Raw genomic sequence first — 25,189 nt, forward strand, 5'->3', positions numbered from 1 at the left:
AACAAGCAGGATTCAGGAAAGGCAACGGAACAAAAGATGTGAATACTAACATTAGATGGATAATGGCAAAGGCCAAAGACTGCAACAAGGAGACCTATTTTTGCTTCATTAATTACAGCCAAACCTTTGGCTGGGTTGGTCACCACAAACTTTGGAATACCATTAAGTATATGGGTGTGCCAAAACATCTGATCAGCCTCATTATGAACCTTTATATCGACCAACAGCAACAAGAACGCAATAAGGTATTGTTTAAAGTAGAGCGAGGCGTCAGACAAGGCTGCCTCCTGTCAGCATTTCTCTTCAATTTATATGCAGAAGCTATTTTGAGGGAGGCTGAAATTTCTGGATAAATCATCAACAATCTTAAATACGCAGATGATACAACATTTATAGCAACAAGCGTAGATGGAATGAAGGACTTATTATGGAGTGTCAAGATGGAAAGCTCGAACATGGGACTGCTACTCAAAACAAAAAGACAAAGATATTGACTACTGCCAGGTACAACCAAGACACATTTGAAATGGACGACAATCAACTGGAAATTGCAAAGGACTTCAACATACTCGGTTAGATGATTACACAAGATGCAGCGACGACACCGGAAGTCAGTATAAGGCCGGGGTTACACTACAGCGTAATACAGATGAGTGATATAAGATAGAAAATCACATAGCACTCGGACCAGTATTCTTCTACGGGGCAGCTCACATCCCCAGTTTTTTCCTCGGCCGTTTTCAGCGTGCGAGTGAAATCGCAGCATGCTGCGATTGTCACAGACACTCGGCCGAGACTCGTCTCACTCGCACCCATATAGGCCTATGGGTGCGAGTGAGACAGCGCACATCACTCAGATATCATCCGAGTGAGGTGTGCTATACGCTGACCCCGGCAATGGAGGAGATGGAGAAAGTCATTTCTCTGCCTCCTCCACAACTGTGCTCCGATCCTTTCTGTGCAAGAGGCTCGGAGCACAGACATATGACACTCGTCTCCCACTTGCAGTGAAGCACCCCCAGACACAGGGCCGCGGGTTACTCGGTACCAGTCCTCTCTGTCTCGGTTATAGGGTTGTCACGGTGGCTGGACCCGGTCCGTGACCCTGCTAAGGGGCGTCCAATGGAAGGGGTGATGAAAGTCGGCTAAGGTTTCGTGACGCCACCTGTGGTACTCGGTCAGGGTGACCGACGCTGCTTGGGGTCCACTGGGGTGATGTGATGGCAGCTAGAAGGAATACCTACCCACAGGTGAAGTATATCCCCAGGGCTTCCCAGTAGTGTAGGTGGCGATGGTGTGAGGTGCAGTCAATAACGAGGACACAGGGTTGCAGTCTCTTTACCTTTTACTGAAGACTTTGGGATCCGCAATCCAGAGCACTGTTAACAGGGCTGGCTGAGACCGGCCAGTCCGAAGGCACATCCAGAGTTCCCTGTGCAGGTGGAAATTGTTGCCTACCACTAGCGCCTGTGTGTTGTAGTTCTTCCCTGCTGAGCATTCGGGATACTCCTCACAACTTCTGTTCTCATTCTTTCTCTTTCTCTCTCCGTCCCCCAAGTTTATCTGGATAGGACGCACCCGTTTGACGGGAAGGCTCGGAGCTATTCTGGGACCCTACAGATGCCCCTCTCCACGCTTGCCCCCTATGTCTGCTTAGGTGATGTATGGTAGACAGCCAACCTATAATTAACTGTCCTGCGGTATTTGAAGTAAGGCATAGAGTCAGTTACTTCCTCGGTGTTCCGGTCACCGGCTACGCGCCTCAGTAGGAAGTTGCCGTTCTCGGGTCACGACTCCTACTGGCTCTCCTTTGTGCTTGATCTCATTTCTCACTTTCCACAATATCCTTCTCTTCGTGTCCTTTCTTAGGATACCGCCGCAAGGTAGTGCAGGCGCGGTTCCTTTGCTTTCTGTTCGTTCTGCTAGGCCCCTGTCAGGAACCCACCCCTGACACGTCCTCCCTGGAGCTCTCCCAGGCTGCGTTCTGTTCTAACTTCCTATCCAACCCTTAGTTTTACCAGTGTGAGGAGTGGCCTAATACATAGTGCCTTTTGCTCCCCCTAGTAGCCGGAGTGTGAAGTGTAATGTGTGCTGTGATACCTGGTCAGATGAACTCCTTTCGTGCAATCAGACATAACATCACCCTACTTAGCGGCAGAGCGACATTACTGCAACGACCAGGTCTCTGAGGCGCTGCACTCCCCCCCGGTTAAATCCAGTACTCCCGGACTGGGAAAAGAAGAACAACAATAGTTATTAGAAAAGGACATACAAAATTATTTAAATGCTTTAAACAAGTAAATATAACAATGCTTCCCTTTATGGGAGGTGAGGTCACTTGAACGTTACAAACAGAAACATGTTTAAATATTTTAAATAACATTCTATTCTACAGACTATAAATAATTCCTATTACCCAGCCGGGTATTCTACTAAGTGCAAATTTCTGAACAATAATTTAACTTCTCCTTTAAGGGCGTATAAGCTGAACCCACTAAAGGCTTACTATCAAAACACTATGGTACAAAGCTAACTTTTCTATCTTTCTTCTGACTTCACACACATGCAGGACCGCCTGGCTATTCGTCCGGGCCTACTGCCTTTCTTCTTCTAGGTCCACAGCAACCTTCTATCAACCATCTCTCTATGGTTTTCAGACTCACTAACCCATATGGGTTCACTTTCTAGCTCTTCTAGCTACAAGGCATCTACTATGCAAACATTATCACTATCTTATTACTTAAGGCATCATTATCAAAAAGCAACAAATAACATTCCCTTTAAGAGGGGAGATCAGTCTTTTCTGAGGTAGTTCAAACAATTATCAAGTCACTAAGGAACTGCAAGACTCAAGAAACTTCCACGTCGTCATCTTGAATCGTGTCTTCGCAAAGTCTTCTTTCCTTGTAAAACCAGTAGAGAGCACCCTTAAGAGGGTGCAAACTATATACAACACAGTTTGTGAATCATTCACCGTCCATGATTCGGCAGTCTTTTAAACAGTGATGAACTTGTGCAAAATAAAACAATAGGGATCCCGGGTAAACGAAGGGACCCCTTTAAGGATTAACCCTAGATGGGTTTAAGCAGCAAAAGGAGCAGGAAACAGTTAGTTAACTATTTACATATGTCAGGTTTTCGAGGTTTTTTCTGCTCCGGTGGTAGCCCCGCTAGACACCGGCAGCTACACGGTGCCACAGACGGGACTCCTTCACCCCACACAGGGGTCTCTGTACCCACAGTTCTCCGCTGGGGGGTCACTGAAGCACTGGTCGTTGGGGCGGTCATTTCTTTAGCAACTACAGCGGTTGTAGTGGTGACGGTGCAGGTAGTGCTCCGAATGATGGTACATGCTAGAGGGTTCACGGTAGTCTCGGTAACCACGGAAGTCGGGCCACCAGAGGACACTGTCGCTACTGGAGTCGGCTGGGTCGGCGTCTTAGTCGGGTGCGCCACCGGGCTTTTCTTTTTATGCACATCCAATGCGAACTAGCCCTTCTCCCCAAAGTGTCTGGTGTACGTAACAATGTCTCCCGGGTAGAGGTCTCGGTCCAGGTGTCCCTCCAGGAGATGCGACTCTACATCCCTGCAGTTGACAAACAACTCCGCGTACAGCCCCGGTTCTTTAATGAAGCCCCAGCCTCCACGAAGTCGGAAGGCTACCACTTGGCCCTGCTTCCGCGGGGTCGGGTCCGTGCTGCGGTCCTTACGGGCCTTGGCCTTGACCGCTCGGTCTTTCCAGTTGTAGGCCTGGCGTTTAGCCTGATATTCGGCCTCCTTTTCCTCCCACTCCTGGGCGAGTTGGACCTGGTACCTTTCTCAGCTGAGGACCTCCACTTTCTCTCCCTCCTGCTATTCGGCCCCTGGGAACCCCATGATGTCTGACCCGGGGTTTACCCAGTGGTATACGGTCCGCTCAGCATAAACTTCCCCCAACAGCGTAGTGGGCTCCATCGGGGCCTTAAGGAATCGCACCATGCCCGTGACCTGGTCCCAGGGATCAAAGCGTTGGAGGCGGTGAGTGCCATGGGGAGGTGGCGCTGCCACAGGGCCCACTAACAGGTCCTCAGCCACCGGGGCAGGGTCGACATCTTTACCTACCACCACGACGTCCTCGAGGTCAGCCGACTCTGTCGACGACGGGCTCTGTTATGACCTGGTGGTTAGGAGCACCCGACCTGATAGTTAAACTCATACAGGACGAGCTCTGGGATGTGGGAGCTCTGCTGACCGCAAGCCCTAATCCTATCACACGCACTAAAAATAGCCGTGGAGCGCTCCTGACGCTCCCTAGGCGCCTCGTCACAGCCTCAGAGCTAGCTAGCCCTAGAGATAGAAAATAAAGCCTACCTTGCCTCAGAGAAATTCCCCAAAGGAATAGGCAGCCCCCCACATATAATGACTGTGAGAAAAGATGAAAGTCACAAACGCAGAAATGAAATAGGTTTCAGCAAAGAGAGGCCAGACTTACTAAATAGACAGAGGATAGGAAAGGAATCTTTGCGGTCAGCACAAAAACCTACAAAAGACCACGCAGAGTGTGCAAAAAAGACCTCCGCACCGACTCACGGTGCGGGGGGGGGCCACTCTGCATCCCAGAGCTTCCAGCTAGCAAGACAAAATCAGGATAACCAGCTGGACAAAGAAACAATGAGCAAAAATAACAATAAGGAACTTAGCTTCTGCAGGAGAAGACAGGTCACCAGGCAGATCCAGGAGCGAACTGAACCAATGCTAAAACATTGACAGCTGGCATGGAGTAACGATCTGAGTGGAGTTAAATAGAGAAGCCAACCAAAGGATAAACCACGTCACCTGTGTAAGGAACCTCAGAAGCAGCAACTTCACTCATAGCCACCAGAGGGAGCCCATAGACAGAACTCGCCGAAGTACCATTCACGACCACAGGAGGGAGTTCGACAACAGAATTCACAACAGTACCCCCCTTCCTTGAGGAGGGGTCACCGAACCCTCACCAGAGCCCCCAGGCCGATCATGATGAGCCAAATGAAAGGCACGAACAAGATCGGCAGCATGAACATCAGAGGCAAAAACCCAGGAATTATCTTCTTGACCATAACCCTTCCACTTGACCAGGTACTGGAGTTTCCGTCTCGAAACACGAGAATCCAAAATCTTCTCCACCACATACTCCAACTCCCCCTCGACCAACACCGGGGCAGGAGGATCAACGGAGGGAACCATAGGCGCCACGTATCTCCGCAACAACGACCTATGGAACACATTATGGACGGCAAAAGAAGCTGGAAGGTCCAAACGAAATGACACAGGATTAAGAACCTCAGAAATCTTATATGGTCCAATGAAACGAGGCTTAAACTTAGGAGAGGAAACCTTCATAGGAACGTGACCAAACCAAATCCCCAACACGAAGTCGGGGACCAACACAACGCCGGTGGTTAGCGAAACGTTGAGCCTTCTCCTGGGACAATGTCAAATTGTCCACCACATGAGTCCAAATCTGCTGCAACCTGTTTACCACCGCATCCACACCAGGACAGTCCGAAGGCTCAACCTGCCCTGAAGAGAAACGAGGATGGAAACCAGAATTGCAGAAAAAAGGAGAAACTAAAGTAGCCGAGCTGGCCCGATTATTAAGGGCGAACTCAGCCAAAGGCAAGAAGGACACCCAATCATCCTGATCAGCAGAAACAAAGCATCTCAGATATGTCTCCAAAGTCTGATTAGTTCGTTCGGTTTGGCCATTAGTCTGAGGATGGAAAGCCGAAGAAAAAGACAAATCAATGCCCATCTTAGCGCAAAAGGACCGCCAAAACCTCGAAACAAACGGGGAACCTCTGTCCGAGACGATGTTCTCCGGAATGCCATGCAAACGAACCACATGCTGGAAAAACAATGGCACCAAATCAGAGGAGGAAGGCAGTTTAGATAAGGGTACCAAATGGACCATCTTAGAGAAGCGATCACAAACCACCCAAATGACCAACATCTTTTGAGAAACAGGGAGATCAGAAATAAAATCCATGGAAATATGCGTCCAGGGCCTCTTCGGAATCGGCAAGGGCAAAAGCAACCCACTGGCACGAGAACAGCAGGGCTTAGCCCGAGCACAATTCCCACAGGACTGCACAAAAGAACGCACATCCCGTGACTAAGAAGGCCACCAAAAAGATCTAGCCACCAAATCTCTGGTACCAAAGATTCCAGGATGACAAGCCAATACTGAACAATGAATCTCCGAGATAACTCTACCAGTCCATCTATCAGGGACAAACAGTTTCTCCGTAAGACAACGGTCAGGTCTATCAGCCTGAAACTTTTGCAGCACACGCCGCAAATCAGGGGAAATGGCAGACAAAATTACCCCTTCTTTAAGAATACCCGCCGGCTCCGGAACACCCGGAGAGTCAGGCACAAAACTCCTTGACAGGGCATCAGCCTTCACATTCTTAGATCCCGGAAGGTATGAAACCACAAAATCAAAACGGGAGAAAAAGAGCGACCATCGAGCCTGTCTAGGATTCAACCGTTTGGCAGATTCGAGATAAGTCAAATTCTTGTGATCCGTCAAGACCACCACGCGATGTTTAGCTCCTTCAAGCCAATGTCGCCACTCCTCGAATGCCCACTTCATGGCCAACAACTCCCGATTGCCCACATCATAATTGCGCTCAGCAGGCGAGAATTTTCTAGAAAAGAAGGCACAGGGTTTCATCACCGAGCCATCAGAACTTCTTTGCGACAAAACAGCCCCTGCTCCAATTTCAGAAGCATCAACCTCCACCTGAAAAGGGAGCGAAACATCTGGCTGGCACAACACAGGGGCAGAAGAAAAACGACGCTTCAACTCCTGAAAAGCCGCAACAGCCGCAGAGGACCAATTGACCACATCAGCACCTTTCTTGGTCAAATCAGTCAACGGTTTAGCAATACTGGAAAAGTTAGCGATGAAGCGACGATAAAAATTAGCAAAGCCCAGGAACTTCTGCAAGCTCTTCACAGATGTCGGCTGAGTCCAATTGTAAATGGCCTGAACTTTAACAGGGTCCATCTCGATAGTAGAAGGGGAAAAAATGAAACCCAAAAATGAAACCTTCTGAACTCCAAAGAGACACTTTGACCCCTTCACAAACAAGGAATTCGCACGAAGGACCTGGAACACCATTCTGACCTGCTTCACATGAGACTCCCAATCATCCGAAAAGACCAAAATGTCATCCAAATATACAATCATAAATCTATCCAGGTACTCTCGGAAGATGTCATGCATAAAGGACTGAAACACAGATGGAGCATTAGAAAGCCCGAATGGCATAACCAGGTACTCAAAATGGCCCTCGGGCGTATTAAATGCTGTTTTCCATTCATCACCCTGTTTAATTCGCACAAGATTATACGCCCCTCGAAGATCTATCTTGGTGAACGAACTAGCCCCCTTAATCCGAGCAAATAAATCAGACAGCAGCGGCAAAGGATACTGAAATTTGACTGTGATCTTATTAAGAAGGCGGTAATCAATACAAGGTCTCAAAGAACCATCCTTCTTGGCCACAAAAAAGAACCCTGCTCCCAATGGTGACGACGACGGACGAATATGACCCTTCTCCAAGGATTCCTTTATATAACTCCGCATAGCGGCGTGCTCTGGTACAGATAAATTAAACAGACGGCCCTTAGGAAACTTACTACCAGGAATCAAATTAATAGCACAATCGCAATCCCTATGAGGAGGTAGGGCACTGGATTTGGGCTCTTCAAATACATCCCAGTAATCTGATAAAAACTCAGGGACTTCAGAAGGAGTGGAAGGCGAAATTGACCGCAATGGAACATCACCATGTACCCCCTGACAACCCCAGCTGGACACAGACATAGATTTCCAATCCAATACTGGATTATCGACTTGTAGCCATGGCAACCCCAAAACGACCACATCATGCAGATTATGCAACACCAAAAAGCGAATATCCTCCTGATGTGCAGGAGCCATGCACATGGTCAATTGAGTCCAGTACTGAGGCTTATTCTTGGCCAAAGGCGTAGCATCAATTCCTCTCAATGGAATAGGATACTGCAAGGGCTCCAAGAAAAAACCACAGCGCCTGGCAAACTCCAAGTCCATCAAATTCAGGGCAGCGCCTGAATCCACAAATGCCATTACAGAATAGGACGACAGAGAGCAAATCAGAGTAACGGACAAAAGAAATTTAGACTGTACCGTACCAATGGTGGCAGACCTAGCGAACCGCTTAGTGCGCTTAGGACAATCGGAGATAGCATGAGTGGATTCACCACAGTAAAAACACAGCCCATTCCGACGTCTGTGTTCTTGCCGTCCAGCTCTGGTCAAAGTCCTATCAAATTGCATAGGCTCAGGCCTATGCTCAGAGAATACCGCCAGATGGTGCACAGCTTTGCGCTCACGCATGCGCCGATCGATCTGAATGGCCAAAGACATAGACTCATTCAGACCAGCAGGCGTGGGAAATCCCACCATGACATCCTTAAGGGCTTCAGAAAGACCCTTTCTGAAAATTGCCGCCAGGGCACATTCATTCCACTGAGTAAGCACAGACCACTTTCTAAACTTCTGACAGTACACCTCCACTTCATCTTGTCCCTGACATAAAGCCAGCAAGATTTTCTCTGCCTGATCCACTGAATTTGGTTCATCATAAAGCAATCCAAGCGCCAGAAATCTCGCAATGCAGGATCTCCTGGCGCAAGGGAAAATGCCCAGTCTTGAGGGTCACCACGCAACAAAGAAATTATGATTTTTACTTGTTGAACGGGGTCACCAGAGGAGCGGGGTTTCAAAGCTAGAAACAGTTTACAATTATTTTTGAAATTCAAGAATCTAGATCTATCCCCAGAAAATAAATCAGGAAAAGGAATTCTAGGCTCTAACATGGGATTCTGAACCACAAAATCTTGAATGTTTTGTACCCTTGCAGTGAGATGATCTCCACAAGAGGATAGACCCTGAATGTCCATCTCTACACCTGTGTCCTGAACCACCCAAAGGTGTAGGGGAAAAGAAAGACAAAACACAGTGCAAAGAAATAAAAATGGTCTCAGAAGTCCTCATCCCTCTATTGAGATGCATTAATACTTTGGGCCAGCTGTACTGTTATGACCTGGTGGTTAGGAGCACCCGACCTGATAGTTAAACTCATACAGGACGAGCTCTGGGATGTGGGAGCTCTGCTGACCGCAAGCCCTAATCCTATCACACACTAAAAATAGCCGTGGAGCGCTCCTGACGCTCCCTAGGCGCCTCGTCACAGCGTCAGAGCTAGCTAACCCTAGAGATAGAAAATAAAGCCTACCTTGCCTCAGAGAAATTCCCCAAAGGAATAGGCAGCCCCCCACATATAATGACTGTGAGAAAAGATGAAAGTCACAAACGCAGAAATGAAATAGGTTTCAGCAAAGAGAGGCCAGACTTACTAAATAGACAGAGGATAGGAAAGGAATCTTTGCGGTCAGCACAAAAACCTACAAAAGACCACGCAGAGTGTGCAAAAAAGACCTCCGCACCGACTCACGGTGCGGGGGGGGGGGCACTCTGCATCCCAGAGCTTTCAGCTAGCAAGACAAAATCAGGATAACCAGCTGGACAAAGAAACAATGAGCAAAAATAACAATAAGGAACTTAGCTTCTGCAGGAGAAGACAGGTCACCAGGCAGATCCAGGAGCGAACTGAACCAATGCTAAAACATTGACAGCTGGCATGGAGTAACGATCTGAGTGGAGTTAAATAGAGAAGCCAACCAAAGGATAAACCACGTCACCTGTGTAAGGAACCTCAGAAGCAGCAGCTTCACTCATAGTCACCAGAGGGAGCCCATAGACAGAACTCGCCGAAGTACCATTCACGACCACAGGAGGGAGTTCGACAACAGAATTCACAACAGGGCTCAGCGACGGGATCGGCAGGGGCTCTGGTCGCGGCACAAGGGGCGAGATCAGCAATGATGAGTCCTCCGCAGGCGCCACCGGGTGCGAGGACTTGGTCTCCACCTGCAGCCGCAGGAGTTGGTCAATCAGCTCCTCCATTCCAAGCTGCAGGGACTCGGTATCAGCAGCGAAGGCTTTGCCACGATACTCCTCCAGGTAGCTGGGGGAGTCTCCGGTTTCGACCCCACACTCCGGCTCCAGGTGACTTGTCATGGAGTCCTCCATGTGGCTGCTGTCCTCTTTGTCCTTTTCCCACTCTCTTCTTCATGGGCGGTTTCGTTTCTTTGGTCCCTGCACCCCATTGAGGATCAGGTGGCGGATCTCGGCCACTGACGAACATGTCGTCAGGGTACAGAAATATTTAGACTGGGCGGCCATAGCTTTTCGCGCTTCTCAGTTCTTCCACGCCCACAACTTCCACGCCCTTCTTCTTCTCCTGTGCTCCTCATGGCGCTATAATGGTGGCGGTTTTGGTGGGAATCTTTGCGGCAATCAACAATGCACAGTCTTTGCAATAAATCACAGTTCAAGCACAATTCCAACACAATTCCAAGGCACACATGACCCAATTCTTCAGGCTTAAGTACGATCCTGTTCGTGACGCCAAGTTGGAGCACCCCCAGACGCAGGGCCGCGAGTTACTCGGTACCGATCCTCTCTGTCTCAGTTCTAGGGTTGTCACGGTGGCTGGACCCGGTCCGTGACCCTGCTAAGGGGCGTCCAATGGAAGGGGTGATGAAAGTCGGCTAAGGTTTCGTGATGCCACCTGTGGTACTCAGTCAGGGTGACCGACGCTGCTTGGGGTCCACTGGGTTGATGTGATGGCATCTAGATGGTATACCTTCCCACAGGTGAAGTATATCCCCAGGGTTTCCCAGTAGTGTAGGTGGCGATGGTGTGAGGTGCAGTAAATAACAAGGACACAGGGTTGCAGTCTCTTTACCTTTTACTGAAGACTTCGGGATCCGCAATCCAGAGCACTGTTAACAGGGCTGGCTGAGACCGGCCAGTCCGAAGGCACATCCAGAGTTCCCTTTGCAGGTGGAAATCGTTGCCTACCACTAGCGCCTGTGTGTTGTAGTTCTTCCCTGCTGAGCATTCGGGATAGTCCTCACAACTTCTGTTCTCGTTCTTTCTCTTTCTCTCTCTCTCTCTGTCCCCCAAATTTATCTGGATAGGACGCACCCGTTTGACGGGAAGGCTCGGTGCTATTCTGGGACCCTAGAGACGCCCCTCTCCATGCTTGCCCCCTATGTCTGCTTAGGTGATGTATGGTAGACAGCCAACCTATAATTAACTGTCCTGCGGTATTTGAAGTAAGGCATAGAGTCAGTTACTTCCTCGGTGTTCCGGTCACCGGCTATGCGCCTCAGTAGGAAGTTGCCGTTCTCGGGGCACGACTCCTACTGGCTCTCCTTTGTGCTTGATCTCGTTTCTCACTTTCCATAATATCCTTCTCTTCGTGTCCTTTCTTAGGATACCGCCGCAAGGTAGTGCAGGCGCGGTTCCTTTGCTTTCTGTTCGTTCTGCTAGGCCCCTGTCAGGAACCCACCCCTGACAGGTCCTCCCTGGAGCTCTCCCAGGCTGCGTTCTGTTTTAACTTCCTATCCGACCCCTAGTTTTACCAGTGTGAGGAGTGGCCTGCGCAGGTGTACTTTGTATGCCCTATTGAGGGCAGGCTCCGGGAAAGAAAGGTCATAACACCATCTTATGTAGATCTTTCTATTTGGCTCTAAATTATTAATAGATTTTGAGTTTTTGTAAGCCTAGCTAGAGGCTATTCCCCATTGCTCCAGTGTATAAGAGGATCCCAGCTTTCCTTATTTCACCATCTAGTCATCTTTACCTTTCCCCTCCCTAAACTAGATTTAGTCATATAATTAGCAAAGGCCTTTAAGGAAACCTTTCCAGTTTTACAGGAATTTGTGAAATTCAAACAATGTGGGTGGTTTCACTGGCAAGCCAGACAATGAGACTATGATTTCCTTCAAAACCATCTAAGCAATGAAGGGGATGTAACTTGAAACTCCATATTTAACAAGTCTGCTTAAGCCCCCTTTAGTCTATAGGGCTTCAAAGCGACAACAAGCCAAAAACACTTGCTTGACTTGCATTGAAGCATACGACCACAGCATCATAATGCAACATCGAATGTAATGATAAATCGATGGAGTCACATTGCAACTGTCAAAAATATAGTTGTGCATCAGCAAGTTGCAGTCAGGTTGGACAAATGCTTTTGGTTGCTAGACCAGAGTCACTTTGTAGCCCTCTTCTCTGGGGACAAAGTCACATTCAACTTGTGACTAGCAACAAAAAATGTTATCAGAGTTGGATTTTTTGGTGATGATTTTGCAAGGCAACAATCAATAAATGTGCCCTACATGGTACACGGTGATCTTCATGTAGCTGCATGGAGTAGCCATGTAGTCCAAGCCTTATAGGAGACAATCTTTTTCAACCTCCAGGAATTAGGTTTAACCAGAACTTCAGTACCCTCTGTATATGTGCTTTCTTTGTAAGGGGATGGTATGCTTGCAATCATGAGGTGGTATGCTGAAAGGGCAAACAGGGTGCACTTTGTGGCATGGTTGAACTTGAGGAGCTCATCAATCGGCTCAATAGCAACTTGCATGTTTCTTAAGCTGGACATATGTAGGGGATGTGATAGTTTTGTGTCTTGTTCCGCCAACCCCTTATTCAGATGCCATATGGTACTGCTACACATTTAAAGTGTATTACCATGGTTGCGTACAGGTACTGTTACACCCTAGGTGTATTACCTTTAAGAGTCTAAATGTATAACATGTTGTCATGTCATTGTTCACAAATTTACACATACACTGTTTGTTAGGGAAAGTGCCACGGACCCGTATAGTGTTAGGGGAGTAGTACCTCAAGTTGGCCACTAGGTAGGGGCATTATAGATGTTATGTATAGCTTAGGGAATAGCTAGGATAGGAGGGGCATGACGGGGATAAGATAGTGAGGGTTTCCTGTTTTAAGTCAGTTGGGGCCTGGGCGCCCGCACAGCTCAGAGAGCTAGCTAGCCAAGGACACTTCATGCGCCGCAACTTTCTTCTAAGAAGAGTGGGCCCAGCAGTAGTATCCAGCGGGCCAGAATAAAGAACAGAGAGTACAGGAACAGCAGTGCAGTATAAGTGGGACTGCGGCTGCTGAACAGCAGAAGGTTGGGCAAAGTGGGAGAAAGTGCACCAAGATGTGGCAGATTTTTGCATGGGCCGCTATTCTGAGGACCGGGACAATACGGCAAGGAATACCACCACGAAAGGCAGAAATACTGGACATTGAGGACACTGAGGGACTGTATAGTACGGACCGTCTTGAATGCGGGCTTAGCGACAGGCAAGGGTTAGAGATACCGGTGCCTGATGCTGTAACAGTGAGTGCCCTGGATGACAAGTTGCTGAGTTACCATGTTGAAGTTGAAGCAAAACCGGACTGTGACTCTTTTTTCTTGGAATCATCTTCAGAGGTAACTGCCCCATGCCGAGAAAACCCTGATGGCGCAGAGGAACAGCACCGAGGTACTCATAGAGGTTCACATGTCTGTATGAAGGGTGAAGGCCAGAGAGTGATAAAGGGATTGCTATCGGCCATGGCTCCCCCATCCTACACATATATTGACTTGGCGACTGACAGATCCTCTTTTAACCCCTTAGCGACCGCCGATACGCCTTTTAACGGCGGCCGCTAAGGGTACTTAAACCACAGCGCCGTTAATTAACGGCGCTGTGGAAAAAGTGAATAGCGCCCTGTTGTGAATTCTGTGGTCAAGCTCCCTCCTGTGGTCATGAGTGGTACTTCGGCTGGTTCTGTCAGTGGGCTTCCTCTGGTGGATGTGAGTGGGGCTGCGGCTTCTGAGTTTCCTTCCTCAGGTGACGAGGTTAAGTCGTTAGGTGCTGCTCTATTTAACTCCACCCAGTTCTTTGTTCCTGGCCTCCAGTCAATGTTCCAGTATTGGTCTTGCTCTCTCCTGGATCGTTCTTGTGGCCTGTCTTCACTGCATAAGCTAAGTTCTGCTTGTGTTTCTTTTGTTTGCTATTTTTTCTGTCCAGCTTGCTATTTTGGTTTGTCTTGCTAGCTGGAAGCTCTGGGACACAGAGGGAGCACCTCCGTACTGTTAGTCGGTGCGGAGGGTCTTTTTGCGCCCTCTGCGTGGTTGTTTGTAGGTTTTTGTGCTGACCGCAAAGCTATCTTTCCTATCCTCGGTCTATTCAGTAAGTCGGGCCTCACTTTGCTAAAATCTATTTCATCTCTGTGTTTGTATTTTCATCTTTACTCACAGTCATTATATGTGGGGGGCTGCCTTTTCCTTTGGGGAATTTCTCTGAGGCGAGGTAGGCTTATTTTTCTATCTTCAGGCTAGCTAGTTTCTTAGGCTGTGCCGAGGCGCCTAGGTCTGGTCATGAGCGCTCCACGGCTACTTCTAGTGTGGTGTGATAGGATTAGGGATTGCGGTCAGCAGAGTTCCCACGTCTCAGAGCTCGTCCTATGTTATTAGTAACTATCAGGTCATTTTGTGTGCTCTTATCCACCTGGTCCATTGTGGTTCTAAACCACCAGTTCATAACAGCGCCCCCCAGAGTCGGATTTTCTCCGGGGTCTCGGCTGCCGGGGGTAGCCGAGACCCCAGAGAACATGGTTCAGGGGGTTTTTAACCGACCCCGCATTTGCGATCGCCGGTAATTAACCGTTTACCGGCGATCGCAAAAAAAAAAAAACGCGATCTCTTTTTAATTTCTCTGTCCTCCGATGTGATCGCACATCGGAGGACAGAGAAAAGGGGTCCCAGGTAGCCCCCCAATACTCACCTATCTCCCCCGATCTCCCCTGATGCTCCTAGTGTCTCCCGGTGGGCGCCGCCATCTTCAAAATGGCGGGCGCATGCGCAGTGCGCCCGCCGGCCGGCACCGGGAGAATCTTTGGGGTCTCGGCTGCCGGGGGTAGCCGAGACCCCAAAGAACATGATCGGGGTCGGTTTTACCGACCCCTGTTTTGCGATCGCCGGTAATTAACTGTTTACCGGCGACCGCAAAAAAAAAAAAAAAAAAAGTAAAGTGTAATTCTCTGTCCTCTGATGTGATCGCACATCAGAGGACAGAGAAATAGGGGGATTCGGGGACCCTAGCATACTCACCTGTGTCCCTGGGTCCTCCTGCTGCTCCTCCTGGCTGCCGGGGAAAAGAAAATGGCGGGTGCATGCGCAATGCGCCCGCCATCTGTCTCCATCTGCTGGCCGGCAGGAGAACAGCAGTTGGGGCTAAAATTAAGGTTAGAGATAGGGGTAGGGTTAGGGTTAGGGCTAGGGTTAGGGTTAGGGGTAGGGGTAGGGTTAGGGGTAGGGTTAGGGGTAGGGTTAGGTGTAGGGTTAGGGGTAGGGTTAGGGGTTGGGCTAGGGTTAGGGTTAGGGTTAGGGCTAGGGTTAGGGGTAGGGGTAGGGCTAGGGTTAGGGCTAGGGTTAGGGCTAAGGTTAGGGCTAGGGCTAAATTTAGGGTTAGGGTTGGGGCTAAATTTAGGGTTAGGCTTCTTTCACACTTACGTCGGTATGGGGCCGTCGCAATGCGTCAGCCCGACATACCGACGTACGTTGTGAAAATTGTGCACAACGTGGGCAGCGGATGTAGTTTTTCAACACAGCCGCTGCCCAATCTATGTCCTGGGGAGGAAGGGGCGGAGTTACGGCAACGCATGCGCGGTCAGAAATGGTGGATGCGACGTACAAAAAAAACGTTTCATTGGACTTTTTTTGTGCCGACGGTCCGCCAAAACACAACTGATCCAGTGCACGACGGACGCGACGTGTGGCCATCCGTCACGATCCGTCGGCAATACAAGTCTATGGGCAAAAAACGCATCCTGCGGGCACATTTGCAGGATCCGTTTCTTGTCCAAAATGACGGATTGCGACGGATGCCAAACGACGCAAGTGTGAAAGTAGCCTTAGGGCTAGGGTTAGGGTTGGGGCTAAAGTTAGGGCTAGGGTTGGGGCTAAAGTTAGGGTTAGAGTTGGGATTAGGGTTAGGGTTTGGATTAGGGTTGGTATTAGGGTTAGGGTTGGCATTAGGGTTACGCTTGGGATTAGGGTTAGGTTTGGGATTAGGGTTAAGGTTAGGGTTGTGATTAGGGGTGTATTGGGATTAGGGTTAGGTTTGAGGTTAGGGTTGAGATTAGGATTAGGGGTGTGTTGGATTTAGGGTTTTGATTAGGGTTATGGTTAGGGTTGACATTAGGGTTGTTTTGGGGTAAGGGTTGTGATTATCGTTAGGGTTAGTGATTAGGATTATGGATCAGGTTGGGATTAGGGTTAGGGGTGTGTTGGAGTTGGGTTGGAGCTAGAATTGGGGGGTTTCCACTGTTTAGGTACATCAGGGGGTCTCCAAACACGACAGCCAATTTTGCGCTCAAAAAGTCAAATGGTGCTCCCTCCCTTCTGAGCTCTGCCGTGCGCCCAAACAGTGGGTTACCCCCACATATGGGGCATCAGCGTACTCGGGATAAATTGGACAACAACTTCTGGGGTCCAATTTCTCTTGTTACCCTTGTGAAAATAAAAACTTGGGGGCTAAAAAATCTTTTTTGTGGAAAAAAAAAATATTTTTTATTTTCACGACTCTGCATTATAAACTTCTGTCAAGCACTTGGGCATTCAAAGTTCTCACGACACATCTAGATAAGTTCCATGGGGGGTCTAGTTTCCAAAATGGGGTCACTTGTGGGGGATTTCTACTCTTTAGGCACATCAGGGGCTCTCCAAACGCGACATGGCATCCGATCTTAATTTCAGCCAATTCTACATTGAAAAAGTAAAACGGCACTCTTTCTCTTCCAAGCTCTGCGGTGCACCCAAACAGTGGTTTACCCCCACATATTGGATATCGACGTACTCAGGAGAAATTGCACAACAACTTTAGCTGTCTAATTTCTCCTGTTACCCTTGTGAAAATAAAAATTTGTGGGCAAAAAGATCATATTTTGTAGAAAAAATGTGATTTTTTTTTTTCACGGCTCTACGTTATAAACTTCTGTGAAGCACATGGGGGTTCAAAGTGCTCACCACACATCTAGATAAGTTCCTTAAGGGGTCTAGTTTCCAAAATGGTGTCACTTGTGGGGGGTTTCCACTGTTTAGGCACATGAGGGGCTCTCCAAACACGACATGGCGTCCAATCTCAATTCCAGCCAATTCTACATTGAAAAAGTAAAACGGCGCTCCTTCACTTCCAAGCTCTGCGGTGCACCCAAACAGTGGTTTACCCTCACATATGGGGTATCGACGTATTCAGGAGAAATCGCACAACAACTTTTGTGGTCTAATTTCTCCTGTTACCCTTGTGAAAATAAGAATTTGTGGGCGAAAAGATCATTTTTGTGTAAACAAAAGCGATTTTTTATTTTCACGGCTCTACGTTATAAACTTCTGTGAAGCACTTGGGGGTTCAAAGTGCTCACCACACATCTAGATAAGTTCCTTAAGGGGTCTAGTTTCCAAAATGGTGTCACTTGAGGGGTTTCCACTGTTTAGGCACATCAGGGGCTTTCTAAACGTGACATGGCGTCCCATCTCAATTCCAGCCAATTCTGCATTGAAAAAGTCAAACGGCGCTCCTTCACTTCTAAGTTCTGCGGTGCGTCCAAAAAGTGGTTTACCCCCACATATGGGGTATTGGCGTATTCAGGAGAAATTGCATAACAAAATTTATGGTTACATTTCTGTTTTTACACATGTGAAAATAAAAAAATGGTTCTGAATTAAGATGTTTGCAAAAAAAAGTTAAATGTTCATTTTTTCCTTCCACATTGTTTCAGTTCCTGTGAAGCACGTAAAGGGTTAATAAACTTCTTGAATGTGGTTTTGAGAACCTTGAGGGGTGTAGTTTTTAGAATGGTGTCACACTTGGGTATTTTCTATAATATAGACCCCTCAAAATGACTTCAAATGTGATGTGGTCCCTAAAAAAAAATGGTGTTGTAAAAATGAGAAATTGCTGGTCAAGTTTTAACCCTTATAACTCCAAAATTGTGCTGATGTAAAGTAGACATGTGGGAAATGTTATTTATTAACTATTTTTCGTGACATATCTCTCTGATTTAAGGGCATAAAAATACAAAGTTTGAAAATTGCAAAATTTAAAAAATTTTCACCATATTTCCATTTTTTTCATAAATAATCGCAAGTAATATCGAAGAAATGTTACCACTATCATGAAGTACAATATGTCACGAAAAAACAATCTCAGAACCAGCGGGATCCGTTGAAGCGTTCCAGAGTTATAACCTCATAAAGTGACAGTGGTCAGAATTGCAAAAATTGGCTCGGTCATTAAGTACCAAATTGGCTCTGTCACTAAGGGGTTAAACATCACGAGCATGTATATTTTTTTCCATGTAGAGAAGAGAATGAATATTCATCTATCCTATTTGGATATAAAATAGCAAGCATCTTGAAATCCTTGTTCCCCACCTTACATCTGCTGCCAAATGACCCACACATATTGAATGGTCAGCTGATTCAGCTAGAATTGCTGCTTTGGGTTGGCATTCATCTAATGTATATTCCCTTTAAGAAGTATAGGTATGGTAAGAAAAGTACCTTATGGTTTTGTAAAGTAAAAGTAAACAAGTAAATACACAGACACCCCTTATCAGAACAAATAGATTTTGCTAAATTCTATGCCATTACAAGTTGAGATACACATATCATATGATTAACTTAATCTGATTTAAAAAAAATCAAATTAATATCTTAAGAAACAATCTACTGTGTGAGCACTACTCTATTACAGTTGTAATAGTTAAAATTGAAAATGCAAAAAAAGAAGTTAAAACTACCAAAGGAGGACATTTGGTATAGATATCAGTCAACAAAAAGGTCGAAATGCAAAAATCACATCATTAGGATTTTTTTTTACTGCACTGTGATTTGCATTATTAGGCCAGTGGCGTAGGAAGGGGGGTGCGGGGGGGGCGGTCCGCCCCGGGCGGCACAATGCTGGGGGCGGCCGGCGCTGCAGAAGAAGATTAAAAAAAAAAAAAAAAAAGACGCCCCTTTAAATCTTCGGGCGGCGCCGTCCGCCGCCACGACCAGGGCCAGCTCCCCCCACCCCCGGGTCCCGCCCCCGCCCCCGCTCTATACTCACCTCTCCTGGTTCCTGCGGCGCCGGCAGCTGCAGCCTCCTCTGACTCTGCGACGTCTCAGAGCAGAGGGCGCGATGACGTCACTACTGTGCGCGCCGCTCTGCCTCTCTGTCCTGAGCGTCGCAGAGCCGGAGAGACGCTGACTGCACCGGACCTGTGCTGGGAACGGGAGAGGTGAGGATTTTACTTTTTTTTTTTTTTCTTTATTTCTGACTGTCTGGGGCTGGGGCAATGCTGGAGACCATGGGGCAGATTGCTGGACACACTGGGGCAGTACTGGAGACCATGGGGCAGAATGCTGGACACACTGGGGCAATACAGGAGACTATGGGGCAGATTGCTGGACACACTGGGGCAATACAGGAGACTATGGGGCAGATTGCTGGACACACTGGGGCAATACAGGAGACTATGGGGCAGATTGCTGGACACACTGGGGCAATAATGGAGACCATGGGGCAGAATGCTGGACACACTGGGGCAATACAGGAGACCATGGGGCAGATTGCTGGACACACTGGGGCAATACAGGAGACTATGGGGCAGATTGCTGGACACACTGGGGCAATACTGGAGACCATGGGGCAGAATGCTGGACACACTGGGGCAATACTGGAGACCTAGGGGCAGAATGCTGGACACACTGGGGCAATACTGGAGACCTAGGGGCAGAATGCTGGACACACTGGGGCAATACTGGAGACCATGGGGCAGAATGCTGGACACACTGGGGCAGTACAGGAGACTATGGGGCAGATTGCTGGACACACTGGGGCAATACAGGAGACCATGGGGCAGATTGCTGGACACACTGGGGCAATACTGGAGACCATGGGGCAGAATGCTGGACACACTGGGGCAATACAGGAGACCATGGGGCAGATTGCTGGACACACTGGGGCAATACTGGAGACCATGGGGCAGAATGCTGGACACACTGGGGCAGTACAGGAGACTATGGGGCAGAATGCTGGACACACTGGGGCAATACTGGAGACCCTGGGGCAGATTGCTGGACACACTGGGGCAATACTGGAGACCCTGGGGCAGATTTCTGGACACATTGAGGCAATGCTGGAGACCCTGGGGCAGACTTCTGGACACACTGGGGCAATGCTGGACACTGGGGCAGATTGCTGGACACACTGGGGGTAATATACTGGACACACTGGGGCAATGCTGGACACTGGGGGTAATATGCTGGACACACTGGGGCAGACTGCTGGACACACTGGGGAAAGGCTGGACACTGGGGCAGATTGCTGGACACACTGAGGGCAGATTGCTGGACACACTGGGGGTAATATGCTGGACATACTGGGGCAGATTGCTGGACACACTGGGGGTAATATGCTGGACACACTGGGGCAGATTGCTGGACAACATGGGGGTAATATGCTGGACACACTGGGGCAGATTGCTGGACAACATGGGGGTAATATGCTGGACACACTGGGGGCAGGACTTGAGGCATGGGCAGAATGTAGATACGGGGCATGATTGGAGACACGGGGCAGGATTGGATCATGGGGCAGGACGGATACGATGGAGACAGATGGGGCAGGATGGGGAGATCATATGGGGTAGAATGGATACTCATGAGGGCAGGATACGACAACATATGGCTGGAGCCAGGAATGAGATAAACGGGGCCAGGGTGGGGAATATTATTACCATAGGGGATAATTAAGGGATATTGTTACTGCAGTGATGTATTTATTTTATTTTTTGAGTATACTGTTTTAAATGGGGGGGCGGTCCTGTTACTGTGCAGAGTGACACTATATCACCTTTTTTTCTTCATGTGGTGTAATGTAGAAGTTGTGAAAAATTAAGTAATGTGTTCTGCAAGCGGAGCTCGAGATAACTGTGTTATTTCCTGCAGAGACGAGTCCTGGCTGGAAGGAATGATGGCGGTCTGTGCTGGATAAAAGATGAAGGACTTCACCTAGAGACGTCACTGGTGAGTCAGTGTTACCTATACACTGACACTATACACTGTATACTATATAGAGGTCCTGTGTATAATGTCACCAGTGATCTCTGTATTACCTCTACACAGACACTGCATACTAAGTACAGATCTCCTGTGAATACTGGCACTTATGGTGATAGTATTGTGGTTTTTTTTTTTATTACTGATCAGTATTGTAGTATTCAGTCACTATGTGGTGGTAATATGTGGTCTGGAAATGGTGCGGTGGTATTTGTCCCTTGTATGTAGTATTATTCGGTCACTATGTGGCCTGGTCATGGTGTGGTGGTATTAAGTCACAGGTGTGGCATGTGGGGGTGACACCATTAGGCCCAGTTTAAGTTCTACAAAACAGGAAAACCATTTTTGGTAACCTTTGTGTGTATTGAGCTGGGGGGGGGGGGGGGGGGCGCCAAACTCGGGAACAGCCCCGGGCGGCAAAAGCTCTAGCTACGCCTCTGTATTAGGCTATGCTCCCATGTAGTGCAAACACAGAAGATTTTCTACTGCCGTACAGCACTAGCATTGTGAGTAAGATTTAAAAGGAATCTTCGGGATTTCAAACTGCAGACGCCCAAAAATAATAAAGGGGTGTAATAAAACCCCCTTCTATCATACCCACATACAGTGCGGTCCTGTCCGCTGGACATCTCTGGTCTTCATCTAGTGCCTCCTTTCCTCTTATGATTGCTGGCCTCCTTCCCTGCTCCATGCGGTTGATGCATTGTATGTCATCCATATAGTGCCCTCCAAACCCATTCCTGCGTAGGTGCACTTTTCTCTGCTCTGCCATGGGCAAAGAAATGTACTGAAAAGAGCATTAACTGAGAAAGGTCAAAGAGCGCTGATGGCCGCCAAGTAAAGCAAGAGCATGTGCACTACAGTACTGTACTCTGACCTCAGCAGGGCAGAGCGAGTGCACCTGCCCAGGAGTGAGATAGGGGACAATATGTGGATGAAGATGGATATAAGTACGAGAGAAGAGGTGCTGGATAAAGACCAGCGACGTCCATGGGATTGAACCGCATTGGGGTAGAATATAAAGTTATTTTTGTGTTATGCAGAGGGCATTGAGTACTTATATACAACATTCTTGAATACAATGTAAAAGAGGACTTAAAGGTGGTCGCTGTACATTATATTGGGGAAAACTGATGACAGGTTCCCTTTAACCCCTTCATGACCCAGCCTATTTTGACCTTAAAGACCTTGCCGTTTTTTGCAATTCTGACCAGTGTCCCTTTATGAGGTAATAACTCAGGAACGCTTCAACGGATCCTAGCGGTTCTGAGATTGTTTTTTCGTGACATATTGGGCTTCATGTTAGTGGTAAATTTAGGTCAATAAATTCTGCGTTTATTTGTGATAAAAACGGAAATTTGGCGAAAATTTTGAAAATTTCGCAATTTTCACATTTTGAATTTTTATTCTGTTAAACCAGAGAGATATGTGACACAAAATAGTTAATAAATAACATTTCCCACATGTTTACTTTACATCAGCACAATTTTGGAAACAAAATTTTTTTTTGTTAGGAAGTTATAAGGGTTAAAATTTCACCAGCGATTTGTCATTTTTACAACGAAATTTACAAAACCATTTTTTTTAGGGACCACCTCACATTTGAAGTCAGTTTGAGGGGTCTATATGGCTGAAAATACCCAAAAGTGACACCATTCTAAAAACTGCACCCCTCAAGGTACTCAAAACCACATTCAAGAAGTTTATTAACCCTTCAGGTGCTTCACAGCAGCAGAAGCAACATGGAAGGAAAAAATGAACATTTAACTTTTTAGTCACAAAAATTATCTTTTAGCAAAAATTTTTTTATTTTCCCAATGGTAAAAGGAGAAACTGAACCACGAAAGTTGTTGTCCAATTTCTCCTGAGTACGCTGATACCTCATATGTGGGGGTAAACCACTGTTTGGGCGCACGGCAGGGCTTGGAAGGGAAGGAGCGCCATTTGACTTTTTGAATCAAAAATTGGCTCCACTCTTTAGCGGACACCATGTCACGTTTGGAGAGCCCCCGTGTGCCTAAAAATTGGAGCTTCCCCACAAGTGACCCCATTTTGGAAACTAGACGCCCCAAGGAACTTATCTAGATGCATAGTGAGCACTTTGAACCCCCAGGTGCTTCACAAATTGATCCGTAAAAATGAAAAAGTACTTTTTTTTCACAAAAAAATTATTTTAGCCTCAATTTTTTCATTTTCACATGGGCAGTAGGATAAAATGGATCATAAAATTTGTTGGGCAATTTCTCCCGAGTACGTCGATACCTCATATGTGGGGGTAAACCACTGTTTGGGCACTCGGCAGGGCTCGGAAGGGAAGGCGCGCCATTTGACTTTTTGAATGGAAAATTAGCTCCAATTGTTAGCGGACACCATGTCGCGTTTGGAGAGCCCCTGTGTGCCTAAACATTGGAGCTCCCCCACAAGTGACCCCATTTTGGAAACTAGACCCCCCAAGGAACTTATCTAGATGCATATTGAGCACTTTAAACCCCCAGGTGCTTCACAGAAGTTTATAACGCAGAGCCATGAAAATAAAAAATAATTTTTCTTTCCTCAAAAATGATTTTTTAGCCTGGAATTTCCTATTTTGCCAAGGATAATAGGAGAAATTGGACCCCAAATATTGTTGTCCAATTTGTCCTGAGTACGCTGATACCCCATATGTGGGGGTAAAGCACTGTTTGGGCGCACGGCAGGGCTCGGAAGGCATGGCACGCCATTTGGCTTTTTAAATGGAAAATTAGCTCCAATCATTAGCGGACACCATGTCACGTTTGGAGAGCCCCTGTGTGCCTAAACATTGGAGATCCCCCAGAAATGACCCCATTTTGGAAACTAGACCCCCAAAGGAACTAATCTAGATGTGTGGTGAGGACTTTGAACCCCCAAGTGCTTCACAGAAGTTTATAACGCAGAGCCATGAAAATAAAAATAAAAAATTATTTTCTCAAAAATGATCTTTTAGCCTGCAATTTTTTATTTTCCCAAGGGTAACAGGAGAAATTTGACCCCAAAAGTTGTTGTCCAGTTTCTCCTGAGTACGCTGATACCCCATATGTGGGGGTAAATCACTGTTTGGGCACATGCCGGGGCTCGGAAGTGAAGTAGTGACGTTTTGAAATGCAGACTTTGATGGAATGCTCTGTGGGCGTCACGTTGCGTTTGCAGAGCCCCTGATGTGGCTTAACAGTAAAAACCCCCCACAAGTGACCCCATTTTGGAAACTAGACCCCCAAAGGAACTTATCTAGATGTGTGGTGAGCACTTTGAACCCCCAAGTGCTTCATAGAAGTTTATAATGCAGAGCCGTGAAAATAATAAATACATTTTCTTTCCTCAAAAATAATTATTTAGCCCAGAATTTTTTATTTTCTCAAGGGTTACAGAAGAAATTGGACCCCAAAAGTTGTTGTCCAGTTTCTCCTGAGTACGCTGATACCCCATATGTGGGGGTAAACCACTATTTGGGCACATGCCGAGGCTCGGAAGTGAAGTAGTGATGTTTTGAAATGCAGACTTTGATGGAATGCTCTGTGGGCGTCACGTTGCGTTTGCAGAGCCCCTGATGTGCCTAAACAGTAGAAACCCCCAACAAGTGACCCCATTTTGGAAACTAGACCCCGAAAGGAACTTATCTAGATGTGTGGTGAGCACTTTAAACCCCCAAGTGCTTCATAGAAGTTTATAATGCAGAGCCGTGAAAATAATAAATACGTTTTCTTTCCTCAAAAATAATTATTTAGCCCAGAATTTTTTATTTTCCCAAGGGTTACAGGAGAAATTGGACCCTAAAAGTTGTTGTCCAGTTTCTCCTGAGTACGCTGATACCCCATGAGTGGGGGTAAACCACTGTTTGGGCACACGTCGGGGCTCAGAAGGGAAGTAGTGACTTTTGAAATGCAGACTTTGATGGAATGGTCTGCGGGTGTCACGTTGCGTTTGCAGAGCCTCTGGTGTGCCTAAACAGTAGAAACCCCCACAAGTGACCCCATTTTAGAAACTAGACCATCCAAGGAACTTATCTAGATATGTGGTGAGCACTTTGAACCCCCAAGTGCTTCACAGACGTTTACAACGCAGAGCCGTGAAAA

General features: G+C 47.3%; 1 protein-coding gene across 1 annotated transcript in view; it reads right to left on the reverse strand.

The window, feature by feature from the left end:
- The window catches only part of HSD17B1 (hydroxysteroid 17-beta dehydrogenase 1), a 143,513-nt gene extending 121,785 nt beyond the window's left edge, over nt 1-21,728 (reverse strand). Inside the window, exon 1 of the mRNA XM_069755726.1 lies at nt 21,696-21,728. The gene's annotated coding sequence lies outside the window, so the exon portion shown is untranslated. The remainder of the gene's footprint in view (nt 1-21,695) is intronic.
- Nucleotides 21,729-25,189: the final 3,461 nt, after the last annotated feature.

This window comes from Ranitomeya imitator, chromosome 2 (genome assembly GCF_032444005.1).
Source record: "Ranitomeya imitator isolate aRanImi1 chromosome 2, aRanImi1.pri, whole genome shotgun sequence".
Lineage (NCBI taxonomy): Eukaryota > Metazoa > Chordata > Amphibia > Anura > Dendrobatidae > Ranitomeya > Ranitomeya imitator.